The sequence below is a fragment of the Coturnix japonica genome, chromosome 4 (genome assembly GCF_001577835.2).
Source record: "Coturnix japonica isolate 7356 chromosome 4, Coturnix japonica 2.1, whole genome shotgun sequence".
NCBI lineage: Eukaryota > Metazoa > Chordata > Aves > Galliformes > Phasianidae > Coturnix > Coturnix japonica.
Window position 1 is genome coordinate 76,255,031 of NC_029519.1, and position 11,098 is coordinate 76,266,128.

General features: G+C 41.8%; 1 long non-coding RNA gene across 1 annotated transcript; it reads left to right on the top strand.

Moving 5' to 3' along the window:
- The first annotated feature begins 316 nt into the window (after window positions 1-316).
- On the top strand, window positions 317-7,017 carry LOC107313850. Its single transcript, XR_004307249.1, has 3 exons — window positions 317-501; window positions 3,383-5,609; window positions 6,231-7,017. It is a non-coding gene; the product is annotated as an uncharacterized LOC107313850 (long non-coding RNA).
- Window positions 7,018-11,098: the final 4,081 nt, after the last annotated feature.

Genomic DNA, 11,098 nt, shown 5'->3' on the forward strand with positions numbered 1-11,098 from the left:
CATACAGGAAAAAATAAAATAAAATAAAAAGGAGGCTATTATGGTCTGTTTATTTAATTGTGCTTTTTTGGAAACATAGATCCCATGGTAGATTTAAATGCCATAATGTGGTACCTAATTTCTACTGTATACTACTATGAAAAGACACTCAGGAATTCATCTGGGTCAGCCTGTGCCTCCATTCCTTGTTAGCTCAGGTAGTATAGCACTGCCATGGGAAAACTTCAGCACTTCCACCTATTGGGATCTGCAGTCTTCAGTTAGTCATTCTAGTTTGCTATGAGAGATTAAGCTCAGGTCGATAATGACTGAAGAATGTTGTTTGATTGATATTCAATGGCCTATTATTTTTTTAACAACCCTTAACAGCCCTTGCTAACGAAGCTTCATCTATTTTACTGAAAATATGTTTGTGTTCAAAGAGCAAGAAATTCTGGACACTGCTCACAGCTGTCCTGCATACTTCCTGCACAGTCTGGGAGAGAATCTGCCAGTCTTGGGGTAAGTTGTTTCATCACTTCATTATAAGCCTTCTATCCTCCTATTCTTTTTGTTGTCTATTGAATTTGTCAAGTCTCTGAGGCAGAAAACATCTTTGTGATGTGCCTTGGCTGGCATCACAACATGTCAGGTGAAGAACTTCTGGGGAGTGAGCTCAAAGACATCAAAATCAGATCCAGCAACTTTGTCAAGCAGAGAAATGAGGATAGCCAAAGTCTGAGTGAACAGGAAGACTGAACTCATGCTGAGATGTGCAGCCTTAATGAAAGCGGAGATTGTTTGGGAGCTTGCCTTGCCAATGCTCAAACTCTACCTGTTCACAAAAGATTGTGTACCATGCTCAAGGGCTGGCAGGCCAGGACTTATCTACTTAAGAACAAATTCTGATGGAGACTGGATGCCATTTCTGCGCCTCAGGCTGCTGTAAGTTAGTCTCCTTTGGTAGCAATTCTCATAGGATCCATATCCAAGGTAGAGTTCTAACTGTCCTGAAATGTAGGATCCACTGCAAAATGTGCAGGCAACGGTGCTGGCAACATAGGAGTTGCCTCTGGGCCTGGCATGTGCTTAAACTACTCATGAGCTATCTGAGCTTCAGCTTGATTTCCATCCTTGTCTGACTCATCTTTTATTTCAAAGATTGTTTGCATTTTTATGCCTCTAAGACTAAGTCCCGTGGGAATCCTTCCCAAACTCTCTATGTTGACCTCCTGTATTTCCAGAACATAACCCTCAAAAAAGGTCATTTGATCCTCCACCACAAATACATGAATCAACACCTTATGCTTTTTTGGGACTTGTGTTTAATTTCTCTCCCCTGAAAGATTTATAGAAAGCTTTGCTTTTGACAACACGGTTCAAGTCATGGTTCAAATCTAATCGACTTCAGGATCATATAGTTTAATTTTAGCTGTGAGAGAACTAGGTGAATCCCGTATTGGAGGAGACTACATCAAACCCAGCATCTCTGAAAACTTCATTTGACCATGAAAGGCTCTCAAGACACATTTACTTTGCTTCTGGGACTACATGAGGGTCACAGCAAAAGATGATTTGCCTAGAGAACTGCAAGTTCTTTCCTATGCACATGAAGCAAGTTGAGATCAGTAACAAGTAAATAACTTCTGGTTTCTCTTGATATTGCAAGATTCCTTCAGGCTGTCTGGCTAACATCAAGAGATATATCAAATATCATATCAGTGTGTTATAGTAGGACTGGAGAGAAGAGATCAGAGGAGCGTTTTGATAAAGCTTAACCAACTCTTGAGTTAAATCATCATGCAGTTAGCTACAGATGTTAGCTGAGCCCCAGCCATTTAACTAGCTCAACACCTGCTATCTAAAAGGCATCTCATCTTATCTAGTAATCTAGAGAGATGGATGCCTCACAGAAGGGTAACAGGATGGGGTGAAATTTCTTCTGAAGCTACTGAAATATCCTTCTTCTGGTCCCATGAGAAGGCCCAGGGGCTCATTTAGAATTGATGTTCATTCCTACTTGGCAGAAATGAGATCAGTCCTACTCTAAGAGGGCAGGCTATGAAAGCCCTATGTATCCTTCAGAAAGTACTTGTGAATCCAAAAATGCATACATAGAAATTCCTAACCAGTAGCCAACAAAGCCAAAGTAATTTGGACTTATCTGAAGTTTCAAAGTAAGCCATATGTCTGTGTTTGCACAGACACAAGTAGTTAAGCCTAGTTTTTCAGTAAGAACCTGTAATGGAACAGACTGTTGGTGGAAAAGTCAATGAAAGTCACTCACAGTCTTCAGTCATCATACTTTCCAGGTAGATTATACCTCCTATAGTTATAGATCAGCACATAGAGTTTGCAGAGCCAATAGATGCCTAACTAACATATGGTTACTAGAGGCCTTTGCGTTTTTATGTAGTCCACTGGCTTCCTGTGAGATTGGTTTTAAGTTGAAGGAGGGAAGATTTAGGTTGGATGTTAGGGGAAAGTTCTTTACTAGAAGAGTGGTTAGGTCCTGGAACAGGCTGCCCAGTGAGGTTGTGGATGCCCCGTCCTTGGAGGTGTTCAAGGCCAGGTTGGACGGGGCCCTGGGCAACCTGATCTAGTAAAGGTGTATGTTCGGTGGCCCTGCTGGGCAGGGGGGTTGGAGCTACATGATCCTTGAGGTCCCTTCCAACCCGGGTAATTCTGTGATTCTGTGATTCTGTGTGATTCTGTGAGATTTGTCTAGACACGTACCTGATACTACCTAGTTAATCGTCAAAGAATGCAAGTGTCCCCAGAATAACCTGATGAGATTATTCTTCCACTAAAATGAGACGAATGTGCTGACCATAGTCAGAGTACTCCCTGTTCCTCTAAACCACAAGGCAAGTACCTTAATCCCTGAAGTATATAGAAGAATGATAGGCAGGTAAATTAACAAAAGCTTTTCAAAAATATTTAGAAAACCCTCTAGGATGATAAATTATGAGTTGCCAGGGAGGTCTGGAGGCATATGTCCATGCTGGTCCTTTCTGCTGCTTTCCTGCTCCATGAGCTGTGGGGTGCATACCTCTGCCTCACAGCAAGGAGGAACAAGAGGCTCAATGAGGACTCAAAAGTAGCTCCAGTCTTTCATATGTTTCAGTGTTTTGTGGGTCTAGTGGGAACAGGTGGCTATTCTGGGCTGCTCACTGGGAAATGAAAGGATGTCAGAGCAACACCTCCAGCTCCTTGGTGAAAACTGGGGTGTCTCATGTTCCCATCTGATGTGGTTTGTACTTTACCAGAAATGTTGCAGCTGCTGGACTCAAAGAACAGAGAACTCTATATGTTAAGGCAAGAAAACATGTATTTTGTTGATTTGTAATGTTGCTCCATCCTGGGTGTTATACTGAGAAACTGAAATTCTTTGGTCCCGTAGGGCTTGTGGTGAGGTGAATGGCAAAGCCTCAGTCACTTCAAGAGAAACAAAATTGGGCTTTTATTCAGGTAGGTGTTTTTTTTTCCCCTCCCAGAAATGCTATGGAGCCATATCCTCTATTGTAATCAAACAGTGTTCTTTGTAGTTGTCAATCATAATTTCTCTGCGCTGGCTCTGGTAGACAAACCAGCACGCTCACACAGATCCACAGAGTCTTAAGAAATAAAAAAGCTTACTTTCTCTGAAATCACTTTGGCCAGACTCCTTTTATTTAATAGGAAAGTTGTGATACAGTGCAACAATACATCGTGCATGCCAGAACAAGATGAATGCCACTTTTGTGTAGGTAGGGAAATAGTTGTGATGTACAAAAGAGATATTGTTTTTTCCATCACTTTGGCCAAACTTTACACTTAGCTTCTCATGTCGGGAGAGGGTGTGACAGCAGATAGGATGTAGCCTTTGAAACTCCATCTCCGCAGAGAAAAGACAGATGGAATCCAGCTGGCGGATATCACACACGTTTTCTGTTCTCCCTGATATCACAGATCTGATAAACACGGAAGAATAACAAGGCTTTATAGCATGCAGATGAACAGAGGAGCCTATCTGTATGTAAAAAAGAAGGGCCTCAGTTGGCTGAATACTTATTTCTGCTAAATGAAAGTTAACTCCCACGATCACATAAAGCGAGAATCTACCTGCTCAAGGCACAGATTTGATTATACACTATACAAATTTATTGACCTCCCATGGCTGTTGTTACTCTGATCTCATTCAACATTGTGTCATGTCACACTCATATTAATAGCAAGGAGAAGGAATGGAGGCGGAGGATGGGCGCACTGAGCTCACCAGCTTGTGTGAGTCTTTGCCTCTGAGAGCGTGATTCGTAGTCTGTGATCATCCAAAGTCTGTGCTCTGGTTTTTAAAATAAAATCTTAGAAACCTGGGAATAATGTACTAAGGTAAGTGTTGTCTCTTAATGGGAACCAGGAAATGGTAGCTGCACATACCTGAGACAGAGGATGACTCATTCCGTGACCTCCTTTGGCCTCACCACGTCCTCCTGTAACCTCATTTTTCCTGCTTCAGACAGAGTTGCAAGGCTTTGATATCTAGAGGATTTTGTGATGTGATTTTGCTCCCCAGAAAAACTACAGCAATTAATAAGAGGCCTAATTAAGGATCTACTATGACTGCTGGCTTCTTTGGTGCAGATAGTGGGTCAGATTGTAATATATTTTTGTTTTACATGGTGAATTCTGATCCACTTTCACTAAGTGAAAGCAGCATTGCCAAAACAGTGAACTTGTGATAGAAGGAAGCATCTTCTTTGTGTAAATATCCTCCATATCTGAAAGAGCTGACACTGATATGAGTTTCACAAAGAGGTAAATATTAAGTGTATACATATAATAAATTCACCCCCATGATGGCACTCGAACATCTTTCCATTTTGCCTTGTATGAAGTTACAGTGAAGCGGAAGAGAATCATGCTGGCAATCTTTGCCTTCCTGAGGCCTTTTCAATGGTAAGCAGGTTATTTTTTCCTTTGTTTTTGTGTATTTATGGCTGTGTATATATGGCTGTTGCATTTGCGCACATCCTCACTTGTTGCAGCCTAGAACTCTCCTACTCAGCTATCATAGCTGTGCTTTTCATCACATTACAGTACTACAGTGATAACTTTAGTAACAGTCATGTACTGTGCAGAAGCTCCTGTACAGTGAAGTACAAGCTTATCTGTTCCCATATCTGATTTGGAATGTTTATTAGCTCTTGTTTCATGAAGTACCAAGTTAAAACATTGAAGTTTTCAAACTAAAATCACAAGAGTAATGCTGCCAACAGTTGTGCTGTTTCCTCAAGGAAATAAGAGGCTAAATTTGGCTTTCAAGCCCACTTTGTGACTTGCTTCTTGCACTCACAGCTGTAACACAGGGTAGATGTCTTCTAAGAAACCTGCCCAGTAGTCTGAATCTTGCTCCAGACTCATAACTGCCACACATGTACCCCTTGCCACAACCTGCAAAGAGTGAAGTGATCAGAAAGCATAGCAGGATGAGAATAAAACACATTAATGTTCTGAATGGCCTTAAAGAGATCTTATCTTCTTATGCAGCATGTAAAATGCACTGTTCACATCACCTTGAACCTTGATGCTTGTTGACATTGAGAAGAACAGGCTCTACCACAAACAGTTGAGAAGCAAAATCAAGAGGGGTGAGTGACTGTAAGAAGAACTAATCTCCCAAGCATTTCATCTTGTTCTCTATAGAATCATAGAACAGCTTCAGTTGAAAGGAATCTTAAAGAAAATCGAGCTCCAAACCATTCTCTGCAAATTGTGTCCTTCTGTTGCTGGCATGAAGCTGCTACAGAATCCTTTATTTTTGAAGGGATGCTATTGGGTTGACTTATGTACTCAGCAAACTGGAATCAATCTATTAGGGGAAATGAATTAGCTGGTGGAGGCTGGAAGTAGTTGAGTTCATGAGGTGAGATCCCATCTAGAAATATATTGCTAGTAAAGACTAATGCTAACTGATGTTTCTGCTAAATACGGTGGAGAAAACATAAGCCTGATGAAAGTAGACCTGCACAATAGATAAGTGTAAAGTAAAAGCATTAGTCTCTTCTGTGGCTACACTGTTTTCCCTGTGCTTGATGATTCTCCATTTGCAGAAGTCTGATGTTCAGGGCTCTCCATGTGGTTTGGTGGAAAAGAAGAGACATTCTTATTGGAAAATATGTTCCTTTAATGCTCTAGACACTTATAGAACATGCTTTATTTTATAAAGATATGACTTATGATTCAGCTTCTACATTTTTACACCTTCACAGATCTCCCTGTGCATTTTCCCAACCGTGTGTTCCACATCAATCCAATGCCACCAATCCGGTCGCCACCACACCCACAAGAAAATGTTCATCCATGTAATACTCAAGGTTTGTTGTCAAATCTAGGCTTCAGTAAATAGTAAAAGGATGAGAATTGTGGTCCTGAGACTTTCTTCTTATCCAACATAGTCCATAGCATATTCTAAGCCACAGAATGGGAAGCCTCCTTCAGACACTGGCTTTTAGAACTGGAATTGGAGTCCCACAAAATCCGTCCTGTAATAGGCATTCTGCTGGGATTCCCACTTAATGTTAGGTAGCAAATTTCAAATGATATCACTCTAAATCAACACAATCTGCCCACAGCAGAGGGTTGGAACTAGGTTTAAGGTTTTTTGAAGCTAAGCCTCTCCATGACTTTCTGATTTTAAATATGAGTGAGGACACTGTTTGGCATCAGTTCTGTCAATCCTGTTGCTTTGACACCACACCACGCCTGTAAGAACAGCAAAGAATATTGCTTGCTTATGTCCTCCATTCAACTCCTCTCTGTTTTCTTTCAATGTTTCTAATTATTGTATTGTGGAAGGAGAGGGGAAACACCGTGGTCAGACAAAAGGTGAAAGAATAACATGCCCAGGACTCAGCAGCAAGTAACTTGTCAACCCGACCACTTCTTCCAGACACATGAAAAAAGGAGAGGAAGCAAACATAGATAGTGGAAGGTCCTTTAATCTATCAGAAAAGAAACATCACAGGAACCAAATTAAATCCAGACTCATTCATATGAAAAAATAAGTTAGCAGCTATGATGATTAACCGTTGGAACAAAGTACAGAAGGAAGTTGTAAGATTATTCCCTATGTCCTGGTGTCAAATCCAGACTGTATTCTATCCTATAATGTATGCTTTGATCAAAGAAATTCTTGGACTTGACATTGAGGAGGTCAGACCAGATAAAGTGATCATTCCTCTGACCTTAAAGCTCCACAAATATGTACATTCAGAGAGAAAGACCAGACTGTGGTTGCAGTCTGGCACAGGGACACCAGAAATTTCGGTTCAAGGCCTGGCTCTGTTACAGGTTTCCAGAATAACCACAGGCAAGCTGTGTAGTTTATCTGTACCTCTGTTCCCCATCTGTAAAGTCTGGAGGATAATCCCCCTTCTATTTGGTTCGTTAGCTATTTGAGGTATGGAAAGCAACTTATTAGGTGTGGGTGCAGACCTTGGCTAAAGTCTGTAAAGAAAATTTTGTAAGATCATTGCAAAGCGCGTACATCCATAAGGAAACCCTGAAGAAAGAGAAGGAAAGCACATTGGTAGGGAGGCAAGGAAATGCTTAGCTTTCATCAGTAGCCTCCAGAGTGTAATTAAAAGACAACACAAAAGAGCGTGGGGATGGTCACTCAGCCAAAGAATTATGATTTCATCTCAGGATGCTTCTGGATACAAACAGCATCCAAGGCCTCCTCATGAGGGAGTCTCTCGCTTCCTCCAGTGGCATTTGCAACATTGCACTCATTTATATTCTCATCAACAATAATCAAATGACCAGTGTCTATCCCTATCCACGCACAATGAAGACTTGTGCTTTCTTTGCTTAGCTAAGAAACTTTGTGAGCTTCTGCCAAGAAGTAAAAGATCATCTTGAATGGCTGGAACAAATTCAAGCCATGTTCCAGAGAGCTGGAAAGCTCACAGCCTTGTCCACTGCCCAGCTGCTCCTCCCTTCCTTATATCTTCATTGTGTGATCTATTGGTCTGTACACTGCTGCTGAATAGCTGAATGCTCCACCTGGTAGCTGGACATGCTTCTAGATTTGCTCTTTGCCTCTTGCCAGGGCTGAAATGTGAATAGCCTTTCACGATGCATAGGAAGTGGCTTTTAGGAAAGACACTGAGCAGGAGCTGGACTCCTACCCAGTTTGGGACAAAAGCACTGCATCCCAGCTGGAACCTCATAGCAACATCTCAATGACTCCTTATGTGATCTTCTGTTAGTTATGTCCGCTCCAGAGAGAATGGGAGCTTATGTTTCCATCTGCTGCTAAGATTGCAAGTATGAACAAAATGCTCTTTGCTCCAGAGGTCTCTGGTTCAGTCCCTGATGGCAGCCACGTGGACTCGTATAATAACACATATATAAAAAATATACGTCATAACATATGTAACAACAGCACTTTACAAGGGAAAGTTACAAATGGAAACAATAGCCACCAATGCAGGTTTTCCAGGGCTACTCTAAGGAGAAAATAGGGGTCATTCTTTCCAGGTCCTCAGAACTCTTAACGAACCTCACCAAACTACAAGGAGAACCAGTGTTAGAATAAGGTACAGAAAGATACACAAAGTGTTGGAGAAGGAAAAGACAGCTGTTGGGATGAACAGGGAACCATATCAGAAATACAGTAAGACACAGCTCCAAAGAGCTAAAAGATGCATTCGTTATTCTGCCAATCCCCCTTTGGCACAATGTCTCTGCATGTGATCCTCTTAGTCTATCACTGGTTCTCTCTGATATGCGTCTATCTGGTTTCTCATGGCTGCAATAAACCCTTCTACTGCGTTAATCTCATTTAACAGTTCCACTGGCTTGAAAAGAACCAGAGTAAAATTGCTGTGCAATTTCTGCTGGCATTATTATGGCTGTATCACTTGTCAGCTTCTGTAAACAAGATAAATATAGTTAAACTTAAGGCATCAGATATGAAAAAAATTGGCATGTTATAGCAGCCCGTCAGAAATACTTTTTGACAGGTACCACATAAAAAAGGAAACAAGAACATGCCAGAGAGAATAATAACTCCAAGATTTTCCTTTGCAAAATGTTTTTGCCCAAGGAGGCTGTTCTCTATCCAAGCTTTTTAGCACCATTATCTAATTCTGCTGTCACACACAGCAGCCTGTACCTGAACTGACTCCCTAGAAGCAGTGAATCCCAGTATCAGTCTCTGTATCTCACAGAGCCTCTCATCTCCAAGTGCATCAGAGGCAAGACCGCTGGAATCTGGCTACCTGGAGGCTGGAGGATGAAAGGCAGCACAGCAGGAGGCATGCAAAGCTGGGAGGGAGGGGGGATGGTTCCTGATAGGGCACGGGGAAAACCCATATGCACAATTGACTCCTAACTTGTTTGCACTGCAAGAGGACACCCCATGTGAAGGGCCCCTGTGATCATCACCCACTATTCCCCCACACAAGTGGTTGCATTGTGCCTGCAGCTACACTATACTCCACAGAAGACAAGAATCTCCCTTCTAGCACCTGCACGAAAAGACCAAGCCCAGCAACTCTCCCCACACCCAGGAAGTACCCACGCTCCCTTATCACCCCCCCGAGCAAGTCCCTGGAGAACTGAGATGGTGAAGCTGAGAATGCAGCCCCATATCTCTGTGCTGGCAATGGAGGATTAATGGGCATGCCACAGACAAAAGGCATAGAGAATTAGATGCCTTTTGTTATATGGGGAAGGGGAAGTTACGGGTAAATACTGGTGGAGCCCCCTCAGGAGACATTCAAGGTCAGGCTGGATGGGGCATTGAGTACACCCTCAGCTGTAGGCATCCCTGTTCTTTGCTGGGGAATAGGATTAGGTGGCTTTTAAAGGTCCCTTCCAACTCAGACAATTCTATGATTCTCAGAAAGCGTGAAGGTCAGATGAATGATTAAAAAAACCACATAAGTTATGTGTGTTGAGACCTGAGCCCATGGCTCCAGGGAGTGTAGGTGATTCTGAACCTGAGGTCAAGCTGGAAGGAGACACAAAGTATATGGGAGAGTCTGCATTAACTTATAGCCAGAAAGTCAAAAAACAGGTCTAAATATAATCATATTATAAAGGCCACTGCCAGAGGTCAAGCCACTGAAGCTCAGAAGATGAAGTGGCTGGTTTCTGCCATTGTCTGAATGCTATACAGTCAATAAAGAACTCCAGTAACCATTTGCAGTTCTCTCTCATGTAACTGCAGATATAATGGGATGGGTTTTCAGCATTAAGAGAATTAGGGAAATTTATAATGTCAACCTATATTTTTTCAGTATGTATCAAAATACTGGACATCAAAGACTTGTCAGAAATTCTTGTAGGGACTGGTGCTGAGGTTTGAGGGTGACTGATGGGGCAGACAGATCAGGATGGCATGATCACATAAAGAGCTCTGTGCTCTTTGTGTTATGACATTTTGCTTTTGAGGAAATAAAATTCCCATCTCTTCGCAGTCTTTGAAAGAGAATGTTTTAGAATCTCTTCACCTATTGTAATGAAAGGGCTAATGGAAAATTATTTTCCTGTATTAGATTGGGGTAAAGCAACTGGTAATGTTGCCCTCAAGAATTGCAGTTTCTCTCAGTGATAGAAAGGTTCCCACAAGAGTTGTGTGTAAATACAGTTTTTGACTCCAAGTTTGAGCCTTATTCTAGACCCCTCACTGAAGGAAGGCCACCTTCAGTTGATCCACATATAAATATGTATCTTCAAGATAGGAAGATACAGGCAGTCAAGGTGATGCCAGCTCCAGCACTTCCTTCTGGGCTGTAGGCTATGAAGCTCATGTACCTTAAGCACTGCATGTCTTACCATATTGGTTTCAGTCAACCTTTGGGAATGGAAACATCTTCAGTCTCAAATGAGTCTGAACATATACAGGTCTTGCACCCCAAGTCATCTAATGCCCAGAAGCAATTATGGAAAGTAAATGAAAGAGAATCTTCTAGATAAATGAGCTCACTGCTGTTCTTACAGCTTTAGATGTAGCAGAATCCCTACTGAATCTCTTACCAGATCTTCTGACTGTGGTTTTAATGGTGGATAGATGTGCAGAGGCAGTATTTTCCTACTGTTAAAATTTTCTTACGCTAATTAAATGAAA